Genomic DNA, 26,406 nt, shown 5'->3' with positions numbered 1-26,406 from the left:
CCTGTGTTCATCTTCTCCCTAAATAAGAGTCTCTAAATATTCACATATGCTGACCAAAGAAGGAACTTTTAATCATGGGTCTTAAGTTAATACACTTTCTTCCAGTGAAACCTTTGGACACGTGTTCCTTCAGAAAGCTCCAGAGCCTTATCCTACAGCAGAACTCCAAGCGCTTGGAGGCAACTGGCTAACTGATGGATTGATTGGGGCTGATTTAGCACATGGCATTATATAGAAGTGCTATTGTTGCACTAAGTAATAAAACAATCCCATCACCCCACAGACTAAATAGCATCCATCTTCTATGGGGCTCTGTAATGGCAGTTTTTCAGGACTAGATGTTGTTGAAGGAACCAAATACATGGGGCACCTGGGTGATTCAGTTGGTTAAGCATCTGCTTTTGGCTCAGGTCATGATCCCAAGGTCTTGGGATTGAGCCCCACGTTGGGCTCCTTGCTCAGCAAAAAGTTGGCTTCTCCCTCTGCCCCTTACTTCGCCTGTGCTCTCTCTCTCTCTCTCTCTCTCAAATAAATAAAATCTTAAAAAGAAGAGAAATCAGATATACGTGTGTATATGTGTGTGTGTGTATTTACCAAATAGATTTGTAATTTGTAATATATAATAGGTGCATATATTACATATGTATATATAGTATGTGTGTGTATATGTGTACATATGCCCACTTATTTATATGTGTCTAAGCCATTTTCACTTAAAGATTCCCTGTCTTTCACTAGAAACGTTTGCATTTTATCACTCTTCATCACTGCTCCCTTCCCACCCCCTGCCATCCTTATCTGACCCCCTCTCCTCCTTCTTTCCTCCTCCCCCAGGAAAGATAGATTGGGTCAAGGTTAAAGTAACAGAAAATTCCTTTTATAGGCAGCTTAAGCAACATTCCACTGTCAATACAGTAAACAGAAGTAGGAAAGAGTGTTAGGCAACAGTCAAAAACTGAAAATGCTTTTCTGGAAATTGTTCTATTTTAGCCTCCTAGTTAGACTAAGTAATGCCTTCATTCACCTTCCAAACATTTGGCACAAGATTATCTGTCAGGGCATAAGTTATGACCATTAAGCAAATTTATCCAGGCAAAAATGTGCAGCAAAAGTGGTTTAACGTATTCTAAGTTTCAATGTCTCTTTTTTAAGGCAGCAGCTCCTCTCAGCAAAAATAGCATTTAGGGAGTGCCAACTAGAGCATCCTGCTGACTGAATCATCTTTACAAATAGTTGTTCTATTTCCAAAGTAAGAATATATTTTTTCAATCATGCTCAGACATTATGTAGCATGAAGGCATGCGCAGAGAGATAAGTTGCTGTGTTTGTGCCATTGGTAACTCGAGGCTGAGATTAATAATCTGCTCAGAAAACTATTTCTCGTGCCCACACAGAATTTTATTTTGTATATTTCAGTATTGCTATCTGATGATCCCAAGGGTTCACTCTATTTATATAAAGATTCTTTGCCTTTTTTCCAGAGCCTGAAATGTTTATGTTTTAACACATAATGTTCAAAAACTCCAGTGTGAAAAGCAGAATGTATTTCAGAAAACCTGTTATGTATTTTCTAGGGTTATTTACTAAAAAAAAATTTCTATCGGATCAGTGTAGGTCAGTGGTATTCAATGGGGGTAGGGGGGAGGTGATTTCCCACCCACCCACCAGAGGGCTTTTGGAAATGCCTGAAACACATTTGTGGTTCTCACAACTGGCTCCTAGTATGTAAAAGCAAGGGTTGTTGCAAAGCATCCTACAATGTCCAGGACAACCTCTTACAGCAAAAAATTATCTGGCCCCAAATGTCAGCAGGTGCCAAGGCTGAGAGACTCTGGTATAGAGTAGCTTGGTTGGGTATCACAACACTGTATTTTATTCCATCCAATAGAGATGTGCCCAAGATATACCAGGACAGCTGCAAGTGGCCTTTGGAATTATGATTCTTTTGTCCTGAGTACAGTGGCCCCCCATATCCACAGTTTCCTATGGTTTCAGTTACCCACCATCAACTAGGATCCAGGAGCTGATGATCATTCTGAGCACTGGCAGAAAGTCATTAGTAGCCGAGGGCTACATCTCAAGGCCCATGTCATTTCCCCCTACTTCATCTCACCAGGGAAGGCCTTTATCCTCTCATATCATCACAAGAAGAAGGGTGAGTATAGTACAATAAGATATTTTGTGAGCAACACAGAGACCACATTCACATGACTTTTATTATGGTATATTGTTATAATTGTTCTATTTTATATTAGTTATTGTTGCTCATCACTTACTGTGCCTAATTTATAAGTTAAACTTCATCCTAGTTTATTTTTATTTTTTTAAAGATTTTATTTATTCATGAGAGAGAGAGAGAGAGAGAGGCAGAGACACAGGCAGAGGGTGAAGCAGGCTCCATGCAGGGAGCCTGACGTGGGACTTGATCCCAGGTCTCCAGGATCACACCTTGGGCTGAAGACGGTGCTGAACCACTGAGCCACCAGGGCTGCCCTTCATTCTAGTTTAATTGATAAACTAAACTTCATATGTACACGAAAAAGCATAGCACACATAGGGTTCAGTACTACCTGCAGTTTCAGGCACTCCATAGATAAGGGGGAGTCCACTGCACCCAACCACCCTTCTTTATGTGTCTAAACAATAAAGTGGTCTCATCAAGACCACTTACCACCAGTTGGAGTGGGAGATTGGTTTATATTACTTATGGCTTAAGAAGTTCAGTATTTAAGGGAATTTGGTGCTTTCCTTGTTAGTCATGGCAACTTTCCTGATTGCCTATTAAGAACAGAGGCAAGAAAATATGTCTTAATATGATAGAATGGGAAAGAAACTTATCTTTTTTAAAAAAAAAATACTTATTATTTATTCCAACACTGATTTGCAACATGACCTTAGGGAACTCCCTGGCTTTAAAACATTGTGACTCATAAATTCTTGAAGATCTGTCACATGTAGAGAGCACATGCTCTTGCCTCTATCAGTTTATTATTCTTATTCAGTTTATTATTCTATGATTTCTTGTTATATATAACATAGATTTTAGCCTACCTTTTCTCTCCACCAAGACAGTTTTGATTAGAGAATGAACCCCAAATCCTACTATTGCTTCCTCCAGCAAATCTTATTTCCGCTACTTGTACTTTCTTCTCACCTTTAGGGTACCATGAAAGAAGTCATTTGTTTGAGGTATAGTCTGGGGGGAGGGGAGCCGTCCATAGTGATGTAACTATTCTAGTATTTTTCTTTCTTTCTTTTTTTTTTTTTTTTACAGTATACAGAACTTGCAAATATGAACTTATCAGTTTTTTTTTTAATTGCCAGTGTCATAACATCAAAATTTCAAGGTAGCAATGATTCAACTTTCTAAATCTAAAATCAAAGTACTTTATACTTTGTAACATGAATAATCTTAATTAAGATTGTCAGATGTATTTCAAGTCACTATAAGTGTAAGAAAGTGGAGAAACCAGGCGATGCATGAGGCAGATTATCTTTCTCTCTCTAAACTTTATTTGTAAACTGGAAACAATAATCATACTTTACAGAGTTGTTGCAAGTTAAAAAGAAGTTAGAAGTCTTCATATTGAAAATAACTGCTGAGGGTTAACATAGACAGATGGTAGGGAAAAAAACACAAGAAAAGAACCACCACTCCTGGACCCAAATTAATGAAATGCTAAAATTCCAAAGAAATTCTAAAAACTTCCCAAGAGAGGAGGAAAACTGACCATATGCCAAGAGATTAAAAGCAAATTGGTTTCAGACTTTACATTAGCAACAGTAGACTCTACTGAGTTAAGTCTTCATTCTGATGGAAATTGACTTTCATTCTTGAATTTTATACCCAGCCAAATAATTGGTAAAGCACAGGGTAAAATAAAAGCATTTCCTGATTTTCAATGATGCAAAAAGTACACTACTCAACAATCTATATGAAAATACTATCTGAGGGTTGCTCCAGAAATAAAGGGATTTTCAAAATATAGTAACAAAATGCATCAGAAAGAATAAGAATGAAGTTTGACTTAGAAGAGATGAAAAAGACTGCAAACAAATTTAAAAGAATCAAATAGATGTCAGTTGGACATTCTCTTTGGAGCACCAAAGATTAGTGGCACAAGATCATGTTACTTTTTCATGGATCCCTTTATGAATAACCTTTACATAATCAAAATAATTAGATACTCTTTTAGAATAAGCATCTAGGAGCAAGGCATATAAGCCTTAATTAAAGATTACTGTTTGAATTTAAATGTTATAAACTTCAAAAATAAAAGATTACATGCTTAATCAAAAGACAGGTGAGCAATCAATAGTGCAGGTGAGCAAGATAGTGTATTTCAGCAAAAGTCTTAAATTTTTTGTAATAGGAATCATTAGATACTATCTAAAATAGATAATTTAAGAAGTACAGAACTACAGAACTTGATACAGATTCCCATTATCACTATTGCTGTTAATAGTTGGAGGCATTAAGCAATGCAATTTAATAAAATAAACTAGAGGTAAGAATTGGAAAGGAGGTAGAAAAACTGTCACAATTTGTAGATGTCATGTTTATGTAATTATAAAACACCAGAGAGCCTTCTGAAAAACTATTGCAAACAATAAATTGGCTCAATAATTAGTAGAACATATCAGAAACCAATAGTCACAATAAAATGTAAAAATGCAATATTTATAAAAATTGCAGAAGATAAATTACCAAGAAGAAACTTAATGAGAAATATGTATAACCTTTATGAGAAAAATTCCAAATTATTCCTCATGGGTGCAAAAGTGAAAAACAAGTAAATGGGAAGACTTAATGACTTACCAAGACTCAATATCATGAAGATGTCGATTCCACCAAACTTAATTTATAAATGTAACATGATCCAAATAAATATACCAGCTATCCAGGAAAATTCTGATAAAGAGCAGTTATTCATGCGAAATATTGAATTACACTATAAAACTTTAATAATTAAAATAGCATGGGAGTGTGGCATGAATACAAACAGATGAAATAGATAGAACAAATACTTATACATAGTCCAAAATATATCATAAAATTAGTACATAGGAAAGATGGTATCTCAAAAGAATGGAGTAAGAGAAGACTTTCTCTTTTTTGTTTTATTTTTGTTTTTGTTTTGAGTAGGCTCTACCCTCAACACGGGGCTTGAACTTGACTCTGAGATCAGGAGGTGTATGCTCTACTGACTGAGCCAGCCAGGCCCACCCTGGGATAGAAGAAGACTTTTTTATTTTTTTAAGATTTTATTTATTTATTTATGAGAGACCCAGAGAGAGGCAGAGACACAGGCAGAGAGGGAAGCAGGCTCCTTGCAGGGACCCTGATGTGGAATTTGATCCTGGGACTCCACGACCCCAACCAGAGGCAGATGCTCAACCCCTGAATCATCTAGGGGTCCTGAGGAAGACTTTGTAATGGATGTTTTAGGGACAACTGCGTAGCCATCTGGAATGACATAAAAGAGGATCCATACTTCTCGCTGCCTTACAGATAACTCCAAAAAGACTTGAGTAAATGGTTCTTAAAAAATCAAAAGTAGCAGTTAAAGTACTAAAAGACAACACAGACAATACCTTTTATAACCTTGGAACTCAGAAGCCCTTTCCAAGGATGACTCAAAAACCAGGCACAAATGCACACACACACAAGAAACAATTTTAACTATATAAAAATCAGTATTTTCTCAGGGAAAAACTTCATAAGCAAAGTCACAAGACAAATTACAAAGTAGGACAAATATTTCTGACTCATTTCACGAGGAACAGCTAATCTACTCCTAAGTAGATGGTAGTAAGAAAGCAGATGGTAAAAAGTAGAAAACTGGGCAGAGGATATTAACAGGAAGTTCACAGAAAAACAAAAACAGGTAGCCTTTAATCATGAACGGCTGCTTAGCCTCACTACAAATAAGAGAAATGAAATTTAAAACGATGTGTTACCAGGTTTCATCTAGCAAATTAGCAAAAATCCAAAATCTGTGGTGAATATCTGAAATGGCAGAAATGTGTTCTTGCCAGTGAGGAGTGGAAATGTGCACATCCCCTAGGGGAGTGATTTGTCAATATCTTCCAAAATTAAAAATATACATAGTCTTTGATCCAGTAATAAAATTCTAGGACTCTACCCTACACATACACCTCATATTTAAATGTATGTTTACAAGGTATTTTAAAAAGATTTTATTTATTTATTTATTTGAGCAAGTGGGGTGAGAAGTGGAGGGAGAAGCAGGCTCACCTGCTAAGCAGGGAGCCCCACATGGGGCTTGATCCCAGGCCTCCAGGATCATGATCTGAGCAAAAGGCAGACACTTAACCAACTCAGCCACCCAGGCATCCCTACAAGTTGTTTTTTTTTTTTTTAATTCTGATATTTTTTTCTATAGCAAAAGAGTAAAACAATATCATTTAGTGAAACACTGGTTATATAAACTATATCACAGCCATTAGATGGACTGTTATGCAGCTAACAAAAGAGAAATATGGAAAAAAAAAAGAAAAAAGATGTTCTCTTGATATGGAAATATCTTTAGAAAATATTAGTAATATATCAACCCAATATTCTGTCTTTTGTATAAGAAAAGGAGAAATGTGTACACATTTTGGGTTTTGCTCTATCTGCATAAGGAATGGTTAAAAGCATAAAGAAAACAATAAAAGTGGCTATGTACATTCCTCAAACATTTAAACATGAAATTACCATATGATTTAGCAATTCCACTTCTGGGTATATATCTAAAAAGGATTAAAAACAAGGGCACTTGGGTGGCTGAGTTAGTTAAGCACTTGTCTTCAGCTCAGGTCATGATCCCAGGGTACTGGGATCAAACCCTGGCTCGGGCTCCCTGCTCAGTGGGGAGCCTGCTTCTCCCTTTCCTTCTGCCCCTCCCCCTGCTTATGCTCTATAAAATAAATAAAATTGGGGATCCCTGGGTGGCTCAGCAGTTTAGCACCTGCCTTCAGCCTAGGGCATGATCCTTAAAACCCGGGATCGAGACCCAAGTCAGGCTCCCTGCATGGAGCTGCTTCTCCCTCTGCCTGTGTCTTTGCCTCTCACTCTCTCTGTGTCTCTCATGCATAAATAAATAAAATATTTTCTTAAAAAAATAAATAAACATTTTTAAAGTTTTTTAAAAAAAGAATTAAAAGCAAGAACTTGAACAGATATTTGATTTTTTAAAATTTATTTTTTAAGTAATCTCTGTATCGACATGGCGTTCAAACTCATGACCCCAAGATCAAGAGTTGCATTGTCTACTGACTGAGCCAGCCGGGTTCTGCATGAACAGGTATTTGTGCACAAAGGTTAATACCAGCATCATTCACAATAGCCAAAAGGTGGAAATAATCCAAATGTCCATTGATGGATATGGATAAACAAAATGTGAAGATATACATATCATGGAACATTACTCAGTCTTAAAAATAGATGAAATTCTGACACATACATGCTACAACATGGGTAAATGAAAACACTATGCTAAGTGAAATAAGCTAGACACAAAGGGACAAGTATGGTGTGATTCCACTTATACGAGATTCCTAGGGTAGTCAAATTCATAGAGGGAGAAAGTAGAATGGAGGTTGCTAGAGCTGGGGAGAGGGGCACAGGGGAAGTTATTATTTAATGGATACAGACTTTCAGTTGGGGATGATGAAAAAAGTCCTAGAGATGGATGGTGGTGATGGTTCTACAAAAACCTGAATGCACTTAATATCATTGAGCTGTATGCTTATAATGGTTAAAATGGTAAATTTTATGTTCTGAATATTGACCACAACAGAGAGATATATCCCCCTGTAGAGTCAGGCGGTAGGCTAGGAGAGACACTACATAAAGTATACCTTTTGAACTACATATTCCCTAATGACCTAATAAGATCAATAAACACATTCTATGAAAATTCTTTTTCAGAAACACATTCTATGAAAAGCCTAAAGTTTCCTCTTGGATCACTTCCGTAATTTGATTTTTTTTCTATATGCAAATATTACTTCATTTTGTTTCAATATTTTCAGAACATTTTGATCAATAGTGGATTGATTAAACATCCACACACCAGAATACTAAATAGTGATATTTCCCTCACTTTGATTTATAGATTTGCAGGTTCTGGCCTCCAGAGAAGTGCTTTCAACTCTGATCCTCATGGAGCTGGTTAATGAAATGCCCTGTGCTTGCCCTGCTGTTTCAACCACGTGTCTGGGGGGAAGGTGAGGAGGGGGACAGCTGATACTTCATGTATGCTTCATGCTCCAAGATTACTTGTCAGAGCAAATCCCACCTTGGATATGATGGGGTCCTTGCTTGACCATTAACAGATAGATCCCTCATTTTATCTTGCTGTCTTCCCTTGTGCAGGTACCTCCCATGGCAGGGAAGCTGAAAGGCAGAGTAAAGTTCCAAATTTTACCTATATGCATCCTTATCCAGAGCTACCCTGAACAATTCCCTTGTAGCGGGATACCCTACTATTGTGGTACCCATTCCACTGGTCAACATCTCCATTGGCCAGAAAGTACTTCCTTATTATTGAGCAGAAATTTGTCTCAATTATATCCACCCATTTGTCCTGTTTTTATTTTCAGGATCCAGAAAACATAAATATAATCCCTCTTCTGTATGATATCACTTTTGATATTTAAAAACCATGGAATCAGACAGTATTTGTCTTTCTGTTACTGGATTATTTCACTTAGCATAATGTTCTCAAGGTTCATCCATTTTGTAGGATTTCCTTCTTTCTTAAGGCTGAATAGTATTCCATTGTGTGTATATATCACATTTTGTTTATCCATTTAGGCATCAATGGACATTCAAGTCATTTCCACCTCTTGGTTATTATAAATACTGCTGCAAGGAAAATGGGTATGTAAATTTCTCTTCAAGGTCCTACTTTCAATTCTTTTAGGCATATACCCAGAAGTGAGATTGCTGGGTTATATGGTAATTCTGTGTTTCATTTTGTTGAACAACTTCCATGCTGTTTTCCACAATGGCTGCACCATTTTGCATTCCCACCAACAGAACACAAGGATTCCAATGTTTCCATATCCTCTCCCACATTTGTCATTTTCCGTGTTTTTTTTTTTTTAAAGTCTTCCTCATGGGTGTGGGGTGATATATCATTGTGGTTTTGATTTGCACCTCTCTAATGATTAGTGATGCAAAACATCTTTTTATATGCTTGTTGATCATTTGACTATCTGGAGAAATGTCTATTCAAGTTCTTTATCCAATTTTTAATTAAGGTATTTTGTTGATGTTGTAGAGTTGTAGAATTCTTTACATGTTCTGAATGTTAACTCTCAGATGTTTCAAAATTTGCAAATATTTTCTCCTACTTTGTAGGTTGTCTTTCAAATCTTTTGACTGTTTCCTTTTCTTGGATATGACACTGAAAGCACAGCAACAAGTCATAAATAGACAAATTGGACTACACATGACTTTTTTTTAAAAAAACATCACATCTGTCCAGTCATCAACCTGTGTCGACCCTCCTCTATCAGTCTCTCATTTACTCTCTCTCCACCTCTCTCTCATGCACACATACACACACACACTCATTCATAGTTAGCATGGTTATGATACTCTCTAGCCTCTAAACATCCAGTTGATTTATAATTCCCTTTCTTCACTGCTATCATCTGAGAAATTGGGGCTCTCTGGGGTCACCTTTGGAAACCATTCCTGAAGAGTTGCCTGGTTCTTGTTATCTTTGCCTAAGCTCTTATGTCCATTTCATGTATCCAGAATTATTTCATCTCATCCAGTGCCACAAAACTGTTCACAGTTGTCTGAAATGCAACAACTAATATATATTACTCTGCTTTGAGTACAAAACACTTTTTTTTAATTTTACGGGTGCCAAGAGACACATTCATTTAATATTGAAATTTATGATGGAGTCCAGAAAAACAGCAAAGTGAATTTTTAGTTCTTTTTGAACTTCTTCTATTAGAGCATTGGTTGCAGCAGGTTTTCATTAGCATTTAAATTAATGTCTTTTTAAAAGTTCTATTCCAAAATGAATGATCTCTTTTATGATGTTTATCTAAATTTATCAAATATACCAAAATATGCAACTTCAGAAATGAATTTTGTGTTCCAGTTGCTGAATCTTGATATTTAGCCATTTGTTATTATGTAGTAGCAACATGTAAAAGGTCTTACCAGGATCATCACAGGAGGTACCTTCCCTACACACTGAGCACTTTCACCCCGCCTTTTTCTGTAGCTCCCTACCTAGAAAGTTTCTGTGAATTCAGTCCCATTCCTTACATCAATGGTGCTAAAGACGGAAGCACATGGTAGCAATGGTGCTACAAACAGAAGTTTATATACAGTATGACTAAATATTTAAAGTTATATATCAAGCTATAAAATGTGTCCATCCAATCATCTTTATTTCCATATTCTGTATTTGCTAATTTGCCTACCATCTAAAATTTATTTGTAACCCCAAATCAATGCTTTCAGTGCTTTCATGTCATTTGTGGACATGAATAGAGAGGCAAAAAATTTGAGTTGCCTGACATGCATATTTCTAGCTGAGACTGAACAAGGTGATTCTCTGCCATCTTGTTTCAGCTCTCAAAGGACAAGTGTCCTTTTCTCAGTCTTCTTAGAGCCATGTTTTTCACATTTTTGTGCTTTTTGTTGGCAATTTCATTGTTTAACATGGCTTCCAGGCATCATGCTGAGGTGCTGTCTAGTGCTCCTAAGTACAAGAGAGCTATGATGTGTCTTAAAAAAACATATATTTTGAAGAGCTTCTTTCAGGCATGAGTCTTAGTGCTGTTGGCCATAGTTCAATGTTAATGAATCAACAACATACATTAAATAAGGTGTTCTTCAACAGAAACACATGTAAAACAAGATTATATGTTGTTTGGTTGACAAAAGTGTTGTGACCAGAGGATCGCAGGAACCTACCCATCTATTTCCCCAAGAACAAGATTCAGTATTTGCTGATTCAGTGATCTAGTGGACTTTATAAAACTATCACAAATAGTAAGAACCAATAATACTAGCATCATACCTTAACAAATGTATATGCAAATGACAAAGCAAAAGAAGATATGCAAAACTATGGTTTTTATTTTTATTTTTATTTTTTTAAACTATGGTTTTTAGATGACTAAAATTTTTACCTAAAATATCAAAAGAAATATCAAAGAAAGTGAAATTCAGATTTTTATGAATGTGTTGGTATCCTGTAGATAGGTTGGTAAATGCTTGGAAGAGCACTAAAGACATATGTATTTCATGCATTATTATATATATATATGTTCTATATATTTTCTTTTTCTTGCCTTCATTTCAGCAGACACTAATAAAATTTTATATAATTTGATTTATGCCCAAGACTAAGCCAAAGGATTAAAAATGTAATTGCAGGCAATTATATGCAAACTATGAATATATTTTTATCTAAAAGCAAATAGAAATAAATGTTTCAATTAAAATTATTTAAAAAAATTATTTTCATACATTTTAAAGTTATTTTTTTCTAAATTATTTTTGATTAACTATTCAAATTAAAAGAAAAATAGAGGGATGCCTGGGTGGCTTAGTGGTTGAGCATCTGCCTTTGGCTCAAGGCATGATCCTGGAGTCCTGGGATGGAGCTCCACATCGGGCTCCCTGCATGGAGCCTGCTTCTCCCTCTTCCTATGTCTCTGCTTCTCTCTGTCTCTCATGCATAAATAAATGAAATCTTAAAAAAAGAAAAAAGAAAAGGAAAATAGAAGCTATGATTTATGAAAACAACATGTATGATAAAATTAAATAGAAATGATTATCAACAACTAATTATTAAATAAAAAATTTTTTTAATTGAGTTTTAAAATTTATTAAACGTTTTTCTAAAAACTATTCATAATTGTGTCTTTCAATATCCATCTAATTGCCAGCATAAATAAAGTACCCAGGCTCCTCTACAACTAAAATAAATTTAAAATAATATGAATTGTTTAGCATAACAAAATGTCTCTCAGCCACCATATGCAACTGGTCTGAATTACATCTTTTCTCCTGGTCCTGGTCTTCTTTAGTACAGCAGGAGACCCTTACTGTCTTGAGTACAGAATTAGGTAATATCGTGACATGTTTGACACTGCCCATACGACTCTCTGAGGCCATCTAACTGAATCAATTCCTGCTCCACTGACTGACCAAGATCTCTTGCCTCCTCCCACCTTCTCCTGACTCGAAGCAACACCTTTCTTTTTGTAACTGATTTTCTTGCTCCTTCCACCTTGGACAACCAATTCAAATTTTCTAAATCAAGTTTCTAAATTTAACAGCATGTCCTCTGTCCTAGGGCCAATCACATTAATGACAACAATATGAGTTTGCATTTATCAAGTGCTTGCTAAGACCCGGGCATGGTTCCAAGCATGGAATGTATGAACTTTAGACATATGAACTAATTCGTCCTCACAGTGAGCCCATTCTGTGGGTACAGCTTTACCAGAGAGGAAACTGAGGCACAGGGAAGTTAAGTAAATTGCCAAAGTAAGGGTATGCAGGGAGTCTGACTGCAGTCCAAATTCTTCCTCAATCCACTACATGATACTAGGAGATGGAGAAATGGTACTTCTTATGTGCTACCAGTAGGTTTGTTTGGCTTATTTTACAGGAAAAATAGATTTTCTTGCAAATTGGTTGAAAGTGATATTTACAAGAAAAAGCATTGTATATGTTCATTCACTGTTTTTCCTTCTCAGAGGTGGCTATCACTGATGCCATTAACACTAGAACTGCCTAATATCTGGCACTCCTTGTTAACACTTTTCCCAGAGGGCCTCATATGCTCATATAGACTAGTGGACAGAAAAGTCCAAAAGATGGAGAAGAATTCATGCAATCATGTGTCAAAAATCTGCAAAGAACTTATCAACATCAGGGATATGTTTGCAATGCCCCCCAGTGTCACAGCCACCAGCTAGGAAACAGTTAATTCACCACCCCCTCCAAGGTCACCTTGAATGTCAATGGAAGTGCTGGGCATAGAGCCCAGGCCTCTGGCTCCTCTCTCTGGGTTTCAGAAAGCAAACTACTTTCTGACATTTAATCGGTGAGACATTTTGTTTGTGTTAAAGCATTCCCTTGCAATATTTGCAACCCAAACACTATAGCATGGAGCCAGTGCCTGAGAAACTGGGAAGAAAATCCGACCCAAAGCCAAAGTGCCAGTCCCAGATGCAGGAAGTATAAAGCTAAATCTAGCCAGGTTCAATAAATGATGGCATAAAAAAATCATCTTTAAGGTTTTCTCCGCCTAATCACCACCACTAATACAGGTCAAATAACATTACAATAGATATCATCATCATAATAAGATTCTTGATCTTCTGCTGATGGCACTCTTATTCCAAGTAATATTCAATGCAACCAAACTCTAGGATGTTCTCTGAGAATTTGCTGTAATGGAGTTTGGCCTGTACTCTAATGGGGTACCATCATACATCTTAAAGAGTTGAGGACTATACAACAGAAAGAGGACCTTCTATTAATAGGAGGGAGAACTGCATGGTCCATTTCCCAGAAGCCAGCTAGCTGGGCCAAGTACAAAGCAAGAGAACTATCAAGAAGAATTGATATTTTAAGCCAGGGGCATCTGGTTTAGCTTCTCTACTACTATAGAAGGGTCTGCATCCTACTCATCCTGTGTGGAAAAACAAACCGAACAAATTGACGAGCCTTAAAAGGCAGAGTAATGTCCCCTTATCTCTACAGCTCCCCCATCTTCACTTTGTAAACTGACCTTGACAATCCAATTTTCAAAAGAAGCTTCTTCCCAGTACTCCCACTCCTCAACACTGGCCAAGTGCTCAGTCCTCTTGGCCATCACAGAAAGGGTCCTTCTGGTATACCATCCAGACCATGGGAAGATACATGGAAATACCTGGGGGCTTCGATTGCTTACATGGAAATCACTGTTGCTTTCCTCTGCTCTCACATGGACGCTCTGCCAAGTTCCTGACTTTTGTATGCAAGGGACTCGGCTGGGTCCTCATCACTGCCAAACTGGCCTTTGAGCCCCAAGATATGCGACCTTTGGTCTGTGAAAATGGCCATCATCTCCTCAATTCCTGAAAGACTTTGGAGGACTTTCTCACTCATCCAATTTGGAGTAAAAGTAACTTGTATGTGTGACATCCCAGACTGGGTCACTCCTGGCTTTTCCTGTCTATCATCTAACTCAGTAATGTTAAGTAGGAACACTCACACAAGCACATACCTAAAAAGTGGGCAGTGCGCTCAGCAATCCCTTTTCAATGAGCCATGCTCATTCTACACCAGATTTGTCTGCCTGATGCCCCAGTGGGCATCAATTTGTGCCCCATTAAATTGAAGTCAGACTTCAGGATGTCCATCTAGGACTTTTCATTAGTCCTCTTAGAGGTTGTTTCAGTGGCCATCCTTGGATCATTCTAATTTGATTCTCTGTGCACTTTCTGTTTGAGGCAAAGGTCAGTTTGTAAGTCTCCAGAAGAACAAAATGTGTTTCTCACATGGGATAAACTAACAACACAGCCTGGACAATCTTCTACTCAAAAGTAGCAGAATTTTGTAATAGCTTTCTGTTTCAGGTTAGCCATGGGACTATCATCTCATATTTAATAAGATACCCAAACTGTCCATTCTGAAAATCTTTCCTGGTTTCTTTCTTCTTCCATCTTTCTTTCTTTTTTTCTTTCTTTCTTTCTTTCTTTCTTTCTTTCTTTCTTTCTTTCTTTCTTTCTTTCTTCTTTTTTCTTTCTTCTTCTTTCTTTCTTTTGTTCTTTTCCTTCCTTCCTTCCTTCCTTCCTTCCTTCCTTCCTTCCTTCCTTCCATCCTTCCTTCCTTCTTCCTCTCCCCCTCACCTCCTTCCTTTCTTCCTTTTTTCCTTCTTTTTCCCAAATTGGATGACCACTATGAGTTGAGCACTGAGAAAGCAGTCAATTACAATACCAGGCAGTGACTGCTATCCTAGGAATAAGCACACAGCTATGTTAGAAAGACCTCATCATACCTTTTAAGATAAAAAAAATAAAATTTTTACATGTAATGTAAATGTAAATGTAATGTAAATGTTATTTTATAACAAAGTGCAACTATCTATTGAAATCATAAATAATTTATTCTCTTAAATAATTTATATTCCCTGCTATGTACCTCTATGAATTATGTTCACAGGCTGATTGAATTAAAAGCTGTCATATCTCATGCCAATCTATTACTTAGGTAATAACTAAAAGGAATATACTTAGGTACTCTATACATGTGTGTGTATCCTAATATCTTTATCATCACATCCACATATCTATACCTATGTATCTATATATGCACACATGTATGTGTGTTTACCCTAATATTTAGAAAGAAATCAAACTATCTTAACATACACATATTGGGATAATTATAAATAGGTAAATATATAATATTTCTTTGAAGGGCACTATCATGGCCTCAGAAATCATATAAATGATTCCGTTGATAGAATATGCTATTTGTTAGATGGCTCATCATTCTGAGAGCACTTCCAAAGTGCACTTGCAGGTAATCAGACATTGTGGATGACTTTCTCGAGGTCTTCTCATGGTGCATGAGGACATCTTTTGAATGAGGGAATCTGAGCCTTAGTCATCTATGCTTGAGATTAATAGTTTAGGTTGGAACATTGATTCTAGATTAGAATATTGATTCTAAGAATGTATAGAACTAGAAAAAGAATTTATATACATATATAATTTATAATTTATTTATATTTATGTTTATACATATATTTGTGAGTATTTAGTGACTTTCATTATTGCTATTGCTCATTTTGTTTTAAATAAAGTTCACCCAGGAGGTATGTAGGTATATCTAATATGAGTAACTGACTGGCCTAAATGACATTGTAAATTTCAGCCAAAAGGCAATCCTTACATTTTCCAAACTCATATATTTGATTTTCCTCAACATATTTTTCCTTTCCTTAGATGTCAACCTGCACCTCTGTTAATAATAGCAAATTGAAACTTTTCTCCATAAATGCATTATTTTAAAAATCTAAACATCCAGCCCACTTTGAGAATATTTAACCAGTCTCTCTGAAATGTACTTAAAATAATTCAATAAGTTTTACAAATCTCGTTATTTTGATACTTCATGATATCTAATTTTATATTTCATAAAATAAATAAGATCATCCAAAAGTATTCTTCAAGGAGAAAAGCTTAAAAGGATTTGGGGAGAAATATAGTACTTTCTGTAAAAGGTGCTTACAGAAAATATTTCTTTTTTATGACATTTTATGTTTATCAAGGCAACATAAACACACTCAGATAGTAATATGTTTATAATGAACATCACTCTTCCCCAAACCCCAACAACACTTTCAACTTTTTCATTGCATCTCTGGTATTTACATTCATATTGCTAAATAACATACTTTCTTTGAGATTTCTCCATTTACCAATTTTAGAATTATTTATTAACTTTCTATTATAGTAGCTCAGGATTAGCTCTCTTATGTCAACATCACCTCTTCCTCCTGTCTCATTCCCAATAAAGATAAAATGTTTATCTAATCAATGCTCAACACTTACATTGTTTTGACTATACAAATATGGTTAATTTCTGAGCCGAGATTATGTTTCCTTTTTCAGGCAATGATAGTGATAAACTCACTTTTTTATTGCTTAGTTTTCTATATACCAAATTCCTCTCCAGTGCTCCAGCAGATTGAACCATTGGCTTAATCATTCATTCGATGAATATTTACTGAGCAATGGCTCTGTGTAGGGCACCATTCTACTTCCTGCAGACTCAGCAGTGGACAAAACGAACAACCATCTCTGCTTTTCTGATAGCTTCAAATTCTAGTGGGGAAAAGGTAAGCAATTTAAAGTAGACATAGTGATTAAGTTTTATATTGTTTTAGAATATGGAATATGCTCTGGAGAAAAATTAGAGCACATTGTAGAGATGAGTGCAATCCCATTTTCAGTAGGAATAGGGGAAGTGGAATTGCTGGAGGAGGTTCTGTGATTTGAAATTGGTGGGCAGAGAAGTCCTCACTGAGGTTACATTTGAGCAAAGAATTAAAGGAAGTGAAAAAAATGAGCCAGATAAGTACGGGGGTTGTGAGGGATATTCCATGTAGAGGCAGCAACAGGGGCAACTAGAACCCATGGGAAGGGACGTACTTGGAGTATTTAAGGACCCATAAGGGCGCTATGATTGCCAGGACAAGGAAGAATGTGAGGGGAGATCACTGGGGTCAGATTATACTCTATTTACAGGTCTTTATAAAGGCTTTTTTTTATGTTGAGGTGACCTAAAGGTTTTGTTTTAGCTCCAAACAAAAGTTATTTCATCTGAAGGCAGTATTAATTTATTTTTTTATCTAACTGAGTACAGCTACTTCAGATAGGTCCACATAGTCAATGGATCCAATAAATGGATAATAACTAGTCTATATTACAAGTGCCAAAGACCCAAAAGTTCTATTTATGGCCACAGAGGAGGCAGTGAGCTCAGTAGATAGGAATGCTGATTCACTCAGCCACATGGGTCTTTGGGTGGTGTAGGTAGGGAGTGTCAGTTATTATGTTCCTTGGGCCTTCAGTCACAACATCATATATGTCATTTCTCTCGTCTTTCTAAGCAAGGCCATCCTGCTAGATACACAGTTATTTTCTCCTCAGCACAGACCTTGAACTTTACCCTTCCTAATGGAAGCTCTATTCGTACCGTCAAACTCAAATTATACCCCTTAAAGTGCAAAGCGGATGAAATCTATTTCAGACTGTCTTCTAGAGCAAAACAAAAGCTATCTCTCTTGGTGAGAGAAACATTTCTCCATCTCCTCTGCTTTAATTGGTGCTGCTAAATACATTAAAAGTTATTGTTCTGGACGTAGGGTCAGTATCACATAAAGAAAGTAGTCCTAAGAGGCCAGCATGAAGGCATAACAGCAGAAAATTAGCCTCCTAGCTTCTCAATGTTTCTGTTGATCCAATAAGGAATCTTTGCAGAACAGCGTCAGAAAAATGCCAAGACAGTGCAATGCTACCTTCATACGTGTCACTGGAGTTAACCTCTGATGCTGTGATGGCGCAGGATCTGTCAATCATTTACCCCAGCTTCCAGAAGATCAATGGGAGTTGGTTTTGCAACAGTAAGTATGCAGCAAGGTGGGGTCTGAAGTTGGTGTCAGAATAGAACTCAGCAAACCGGTGCCCCAATCCTTGCTCTGCTATTAGATAGAATGCATCTTTCCCCCCAAAAAAGACAGAATGGTTGACCATTCTCCCTCCAAGCCCACAAAAAATATGACCCAATGATTTGTCCTGGATGCTCCAAACTTCTACCCATACATTTTTCGGGTAAGCTTCCGACTTTACGATATCAAAACAGTTAGCTCTTCAATAATCCTGAGAGAGGGGTTATTTGTAAGGCAATTCTCAGAAAGGACATATTTGGAAATAGAACAGAATGGCGATTAATATCCAAGAGTCTGCTTCCAATCCTACTCTGGGCAGCATAGATGTTAGTTTAAGGCAGGCTCATCTTGGCCTCTGTCCAAGGAGTTCATTCCTGTGAATCCTGGGAAAGACCTTGTTATAACAAAGCTCTTGTATAGCAGAGACCCTACTAGGAAGGGTGACCTCAAGGCTTCTTTTATAGAAAAAGGGGTTTAGAGCAATTTGCAAATCCTAAAATGTCTCAAAAAGGAGTGCACCCAGCAAAATATTTTTGCAGTCCTTTCATTTTGAGAATAATGTGGTTCTCAAAGACAACCCATAAGAGAAGCCACTGAACAAGAGTTGCCTGGGTCCCCAGGGCTTAGCCCGATTGGGCAGAACAATATAACTCAGGGCTCCTACTTTGCAATTCAGCAGAAAAATACAGACATGTGTCCAAAGAAATAAAGGAAGGATGTGAGGAAATGCTCCAGTTCTCTTTTGTCTATTCTAAATGGTCTAGAAATCTGGACATTTTTAGCACAGCCTAACCCATTTAGTACAGCCTAGAAGGGCTTACCCAACCACTCAAGAAGACGAATTACACACCATGTTTCTCTCCAATCATAGTGAGGTTCACACCAAACGCTTGATGGGATTACTCATTTTAAAACTCACCACTTCAGAATCACCCAAAGCTTTCATTTCCCATCTAAGAGGCCTGAACAACGTCATGATTACCTCTGAACTGAGGGGGCAGGCTGTGTCAGAGTTTGGAGGATGTTTTTTGTTGTTGTTTTTTTTCTTCTCGGAACACAGGCAGCTCAGAAAGCAGAGCACCTGCAAATAGGTTAATGAGCCTCAGAATTGCTGGAGTCGTCAAGACCAACTGTTGAGAATTCCCGTGGAGTTAAGTAGGATGTGAATCCGGCTCTGAGTAAATATCATTACCCATGCTTTGTGACTTCCTGCTCGTGGGTTTTTCCCCTTCAGCTCGACTGTTTGACAGCAGTTGGGTTGGGGGTGGCTGGAAGCACTCTTTAAAACAGTTCTCTTGGTAGGCGGAGGCCCTTATGTATTCCTGGAGCTATCTAAGCTAGAGAGTACTTTTTAGAGAATTCATTGCAGTTTTTATTCATGCTCGTGTGCCAGGAAAACAAGCTATCAGCTCACGTTCTCAGAAAAAGTACTGTGATGGGTCACTGAGAGTGTCGCATTTTGGCGTTTAGTAGTCATGAGACATGGAAGTAAAACAGCAATAGAATCCTGTGCTCTGAACCTAGGCCCTCTTCGATGCAAACCCTCAAATGCTATTCTGATGACCTGTATGGTGAACCTCTGCAGCCTAATTTTAGTGTAAATGTGAAGCTCTGGTTAAAGTATGTCATCAAAACAGAGAGTGTACATATGGTAAGTATATACAGCTCCATACACTTGTCACAAAGTCACCACACCCCCAGGACTATAATTCAGATCCAGAAACAGGACACTCAGCACCCAGCAGCCCTTCTCATGCCCTCTCCCAGCCCAGCCCCTCAGGAGGAACCACTAATCCGACTTCCAACACCGCCTGGAGTTCTTTCTCCTTGTTTTGAACTCTGTACTAATGGAATCAGACAGTATGACTCTTGTATCTGGCTTTTTTCAAGGATGCAGAGATTTTATGCATCCGCCCTTTATTACAAACTTTCTACATCACTGTCCCATTGACAAGGAAATCATTAATCTGCCTTATGCAACAGTTTGCTCTCCTCAAAATGTGCTAAGTAAAGACATTTGCATCGGAAATAAATGTATACATGGCTGTATTACATGCTTCAGCCTGCCAATAAGCACATCCGGTTTATAACAGAGGAGGAAGGGAACTTCCGTTAGGCTTTATTTAAAGGAGGCAGAGGACAGGAGCTTTGCTGTGCAGCCTCAACCTGAAATTAAAGGAGGGTAGGAGAGCCAAGTGGGGAAATTCTGTGCTTTGAACTGGAGCATAAAGCTAGTGACACGCACATGTTGATGTACCAGAATGGAAGGTGAAGGCCTGCTGTATAATTATAGATGGTGGTGTTTCTAGCCACTTTGTGTGGGGTGTCCCCTGTACACAGGCCACCTCAGGGGGGAATCTGACTCCCTGCAATTTATAGTCAGCGTTATTAGACAAGTGACATCTTTAGCCTCTAGGCAAGAAGGGGTCAAGCATCATCATCATCATCATGTCATCTCTCAGGCCTGAGCTGAATTAAAACAGTACAACTTTGTCACTAATGATAAAGCAAGGCAAAGGATTTAGAGTAGTCAGAGTCATAACTTCAAGTTGCAAAATAATTAAATGTTATGGCTGTGTGCAAAAATATTTAGGAGCCAACCTTACAGCAAGTAAGTTACGGGATTATCTTATCACATGCACGGGAACCACATATGCCATTGCAGATTTATTTGACCATGCAACAAGCCTAACAACTGGATTCCAAGGGAATCAAGCACTTGTTTGGGGGGGAAAAAAGTAATCAAATACGGATTATTTCCATAATAGCCAGAGTTTCTTCCTGAGTTTTCTGCCAGCAAAAGGCAGAGGATTTATGCCACTTATTTTGAACAAACCACATTTCTCTAATATGGCTGATCCCTCCCAGTCTAAACATTTTCTTTGAAAATGTGAAACCCTGCAATTAAATCTTTCTCCCTGAAACAGGGAGAGTTCACTGAGCTGAGAAACCAAGTGCATCTCCCATAGAGAAGACTGTGATCAGAGGGAGGGAGTGTTGTCTGGTGTAAAGATCCACTGATGGCATGAAGACGGGAGGCTGCTGGAGGGGAGGAGGGAAGAAAAATGCTTGCATGCATCTGAGAACCTGCTGTATTCAAACAGACGTTGAATACAAAAGCTGGTTATGTGTGTGTGTTTGTCCCTACGACACAGGAATACTGCTAATACTCAAAATATTTTTTATGACAAAGCTCACATCTGAATTAAATAAGCTTTGCTATTGACAGTTTTCCTTCTAGTCTTGTTTTGCCTTATGAAGAAAGGAAAAAGCTTTACTAAGAAAACAATGGATTTGTTAATGAAATGATTCACTGGGTTGAAAAATGGCATCTAATGTTTCATAAGTGTGATTTTTCCTTCTTGAGAATCTCATTTTTTAGCTTTTAACCCCAGTGATGTTTCACAGTGGGTCACTTTGGGAGAGGTCCAGAAATTTGTTTCTTCCCTCTCACCATTGTGTTGATAACAGTTAGTGGATGCTCGAGGAGATGGTCTACTCACCAGAATGTAATAAGTTTCATAAAGATTGTGCATTTGGGGGCGAGAGTGAGAAAACTGGGGGCAGGTGAGGGTGAGGGAATGTTTTAGATCACTTTCTGAAAATACACCTTCATTATTTTGCCACATGTCCCTAAATACCCCACATTAAGGTAATGTAAGGCAAGCAGAATGCCCTGCTGTTAAAATATGTTCATTTTTCTCCCAATAGCCATTTATCAGGCATAACAGCTGCCAGGTATGTACAGTCCCAGGGGTAGCAAAAAGGCACAAAATTAAGCAATTGAGTAAGTCACAATCCCTTGCCTCAGGGATGTTTTTGTATTAGGGAAGTGACATGATTTTGTGTTTTAGAACAAATGCCATACTGGCAACTGAGAAGTTAAGTGAGCATTAGGAGAGGAGAAACGTGGACACGATTTACAAAGCTATCGTTGAATAGTCGAGGCTCATGAGGATGAAGGCCTGACCTCAGTCAGTGATCATAGGGAAGGAGGCAGGATAAGTATCTGTGAAACACTATAGCCTACACTATTCAAATGGTAGCTTAAGCCACATGTGGTTATTTAAGTTCAAATTTAAATTATTAAAATTGATATAATACTGAAATTTCTATTAGACATGCTAGCCATATATCAAGTGCTCAATAAGTGGCTAGTGGCTAGTTTACTGGACATTGAAGGTAAAAGATGTATTTACTACTGGGCAATGCTGTATAGACCTTTGTTGTTTCAAAAATTACAATTAGCTGTGAAGTTGATGACATGAGAATTTGTAATATTGTGAGGGCATGAATTTGGACCATGCTCTGGGGTGATATATGAGAAATAGCTGCTGGGCTATGGGTGAGCCACATTGCCTCTGCTACCCCCTCCAAAACTGCTGTATCAATAATACTTGGTGATTATCCAATTGTCCTGCAAAACACATGTACTTTTATACATAGTGCTATGTATTTTTTAAAAAATTTATTTATTTGAGAGAGAGAGAGAGAGAGCGCACATGAGTGGGGGAGGGGGCAGAGGGAAAAAAAGGTTTCCCCACTGAGCAGGGAGCCCACATGGGGCTCGATCCCAGGACTCTGGGATCATGACCTGAGCTGAAGGTAGACACTTAACTGAGCCACCCAGGCTCCCTACCCAGTGTTATGTATTATACAGCATTATGTAGGTAGAAAACATCTATTTCTATACTTATATCTAGATTTAGGTTATAGATTTAGATCTAGATATATAAAACACTTGGGTTCTCCAAAAAAAAAAGAAAAAGAAAAAGAAAAGTGCCAGAGTGAACAAGGGAAATGCCTGTGAAGAAGAAAGGAAAAGAGAACTAGGGTAGACAGAGTCTTCAAACACTGTACACAAATGAGGAGGTGAGAGAAAAGAAAGGCAAACTGAGTAGGAAGAGTTTTAGAATTAGAATTCAAGTTCCAAGAAAGGTTCAGTCAGGCTATCTTTGAGTCAATGTCATAGATCAAAAGAGTCCGAAGTATCACAAGAATGTGTCTGCATGAGTATTTCCCCTGTCTTCAATAGATGGCTGGGAACAGCCCACAAGGAGCATGGCCTTGGTTAAAATGTGGTGGTGGATCCATAGAGAATCAGCTGCGGCCCTCAGACATCATGCTTTCCATGGCAGGACACCTCCCAGTAACTTCTTTTTATACCTTCCACAATAGTGCATTTTGTATTACTATTATTATTTTATATATGTAATAAATAATAACATATACTACATTTTATGGTATTTTGTATATAATACAGATATGCATAATACATAATACTTCAAAACATTAAAATATGAGGTATATTTTGTAGCATGCTGTGTTATAATTATGTATTCAAGAACCAGAACTCATTCATACAAATGCTCATGAAACGTCAGAGATTTCCTGTAATTAGGTAGTAGAATCAAAAAGACTTGCTGGGGGCACTTTCATTTACAAAAGATAGAGCAGACATAATTTTCTCTCTTCCTCCCACTAAATACAACTAAAAACCCTAGGCATTATTTATGAAACAAACATAAGGAGATCCTAAAAGATAGAGAGAAGAGGCACACTAGCTGGGAGCTCAAGATCTGAGAAATGGCATGGTGGTAAGTTCCCTAGGTTTTCTATTTGACATATGTGTCCCAAAAGCCAACAACCCAGAAATGTCACTGAGTAGTTTTTTTAAAGCCTCCCCAAAATTCTAATCTCTTAAGGCAAACGATCAGAAAAGAGGCACTCTAGCAAGATAGGAAACTTTTAGGAAAAAACCACTCTACTATAGCCAAATACCACAGAGTGGAACAAAAACTGTGGCCACACCCCATACCCACCAGCAAAGGTTAAGTTGAGAACCTAGATTTCCATCTTTGTCAAGCTATAATGAAATGTTCCAACAACCTGCAAGGGTGACGGCAGAGAAGTTTCAGTAGGAAGCCAGTACTTTAATCCCCAATGGGCAGTACTGAGTGACACCCTTGGGGTATCAGTGTAGACCATATGGGGAGCCTAGACTTCCAACCCCATCCTGTAGTAACAAGACACTCTTCCACTTTCTTCATTGGGTGGTATCAGAGGAAGCCCAGTGAAGAGTCAGGACTTTTACTATCACCCAATACTAATGAGACCACCCTCCTCCAGGGTGGCAGTGGAAATCTCATGGGGAGCAGTAATGAGGCACTCCTAACCCAAAAGTTATGTGTGGAATCCAGAACTCTCATCAATCCAGCAATCATGAGAAGTCTCTTCCCTTGCATGTCAGTATAGGCTGAGTGGAAAAATTGGACTTGTATGCCCACCTGCAGGTACAAGGAGACCTTCCTCCCTTCCCAAAGTGGTGTCAGAAAAAAAGCCCACTAAAATAAAAGGTTTAAATAAGATCCCAATATCATAATACACAAAATGTCAGTTTCAATCTGAAGTCACTCATCATACCAAGAACAAGAAAGCTCTCATGCTGAATTTAAGAAAGAAAAAATAATACAATCAATAGATTCCAACACTAAAATGGTAGAGATGTGAAAATTATTTGACAAAGATTTTCAAGTAGCCATCATAAAAACTCAACAATATGGAATTAAGAACATTAAAACAATTGAAAAAAATCGAGTCTCAGCAAAGAAATAGAAAATTCCAACAAAGAAATGGGAGACATAAAGTGGATATAAAATGGAGACTTTTAGAACTGAAAATATAGTAACTCCAATGAGAAAAACTTAATGGAGGGGGCATAAGAAAGAATCAGTGCACTTGAAGATGAAAACGAAATCACCCAATCTTAAACCTGAAAATACACTGAGAAAAAAATGAGCAAAACAAGGATCTGTGGGGCTATTACAGGAGAGCTAACATTTGTGTTATTGGAATCCTAGAAAGAGAAGAAAAAGAGGTGGGACTGAAAAAATACTCATGGAAATAATGGCTGCAAACTTTCAAACTTCTGCAAAAGACATAAACCTACAGACTCCAGAAAAGAGAATAACTCCTTACCTATAAGGGAAGCATAATTTGAATGATACATTTCTCACCATAAACTGAGGAGGCCAGAAGGAATTGGCACATTTCACAAGCACTGAAAGTAAAGAACTGTCAACACAGAATCCTATCTCTAGAGAAAATATTTTAAGGAATGAAAGGGAAATTAAGACAGTCTCAGCTAAGGAAAAATTAAAAGAATTTGTTGCCAGCATACTCACCCTAAAAGAATGGCTAAAAGAAGCTCTTTGAACAGAGACCAAATAAAAGAATGAATCACGGAATGTCAGGAAAGAAGAAAAAAACAGTGAGCAAAAACACAGGCAAATGCAGTAGACTTTAGACTTTTCTTCTCTTAAGTCCTCTAAATCATGTTTGAGGGTTGAAAGAAAAAAATATGACACAGTTTCATATAATTCTAAATATACATGGAGGAAATATTTATGATAATTATATATAGGGTTGGGTAAAGGAATGTAAAAGAAGATAAGATTTCTATACTTCACTCAAACTGGTAAAATGGTGATGCCAGTTATGTGTATTATATGTGTACTGTTGTACCTTGGACAAGCACTAAAAAGTTTTATAGAGATACACTCATAAATACTATAAATAAAATGAATTTTTAAAAAATGTTCAAGTAACCCAGAGGAATCCAGGAAAAAAGTAAACAGAAATGAAAACAGAGAAAACAAACAGAAAACAAAAATTTAAATGCCAAACTGAAACCCTTGCATGCCAACAATCACATTAAATGTAAATGGTCAAAGTCTACCAATGAAAGGACAGAGACTGATAGAGTGAATAAAAACTTTACCCAAGTATATGCAACCTGCCAGAAAGTTACTTCAAATGTATTGGTATTAGACACGTTGAAAGTAAAATGATGGAAAAAAAGATACATCATATAAATATTTTTAAAAAGCAGAAGTAGCTATATTCATGTCATATAAAGTAGAATGTAGAACAAAAAAATATTCCAGAGATAGAAAAGGATATTTATAATGATAAAAGTTTCAAGCCAACAAGAAGACATAATAATCTTTAATGTGTCTGCACCAAACAGCAGAACTGCAAAATAGGTAAAGCAAAAAGTGATAGAATTAAAAGGAGAAAGAAAAAAATCCACAATTATAGGTAGAGGCTTCAGTACTTCTCAAAAAATAAAACAACTAGACAGAAAATCAGCAGATACTGATGAACTCCACAATACCATCAA

General features: G+C 37.3%; 1 long non-coding RNA gene across 4 annotated transcripts in view; it reads left to right on the top strand.

Annotated features, from left to right (window-relative positions):
* Positions 1-16,787: 16,787 nt before the first annotated feature.
* LOC144306393 (uncharacterized) overlaps positions 16,788-26,406 on the top strand; it is a 28,529-nt gene continuing 18,910 nt past the window's right edge. The window contains exons 1-3 of one of the 4 annotated variants that reach the window (XR_013373471.1): positions 16,788-16,892; positions 18,025-18,179; positions 23,260-23,460. This is a non-coding gene — a long non-coding RNA (uncharacterized LOC144306393). Of the gene's footprint in view, positions 16,893-18,024; positions 18,180-23,259; positions 23,461-26,406 lie in introns of those variants that run through there. The other 3 variants (XR_013373468.1, XR_013373469.1, XR_013373470.1) reach the window with 3 other exon arrangements.

This window comes from Canis aureus, chromosome 37, assembly GCF_053574225.1.
Source record: "Canis aureus isolate CA01 chromosome 37, VMU_Caureus_v.1.0, whole genome shotgun sequence".
Classification (NCBI taxonomy): Eukaryota; Metazoa; Chordata; class Mammalia; order Carnivora; family Canidae; genus Canis; species Canis aureus.
The sequence above is the reverse complement of the archived record's forward strand: the minus strand, read 5'-3'. Positions and strand labels throughout refer to the sequence as shown.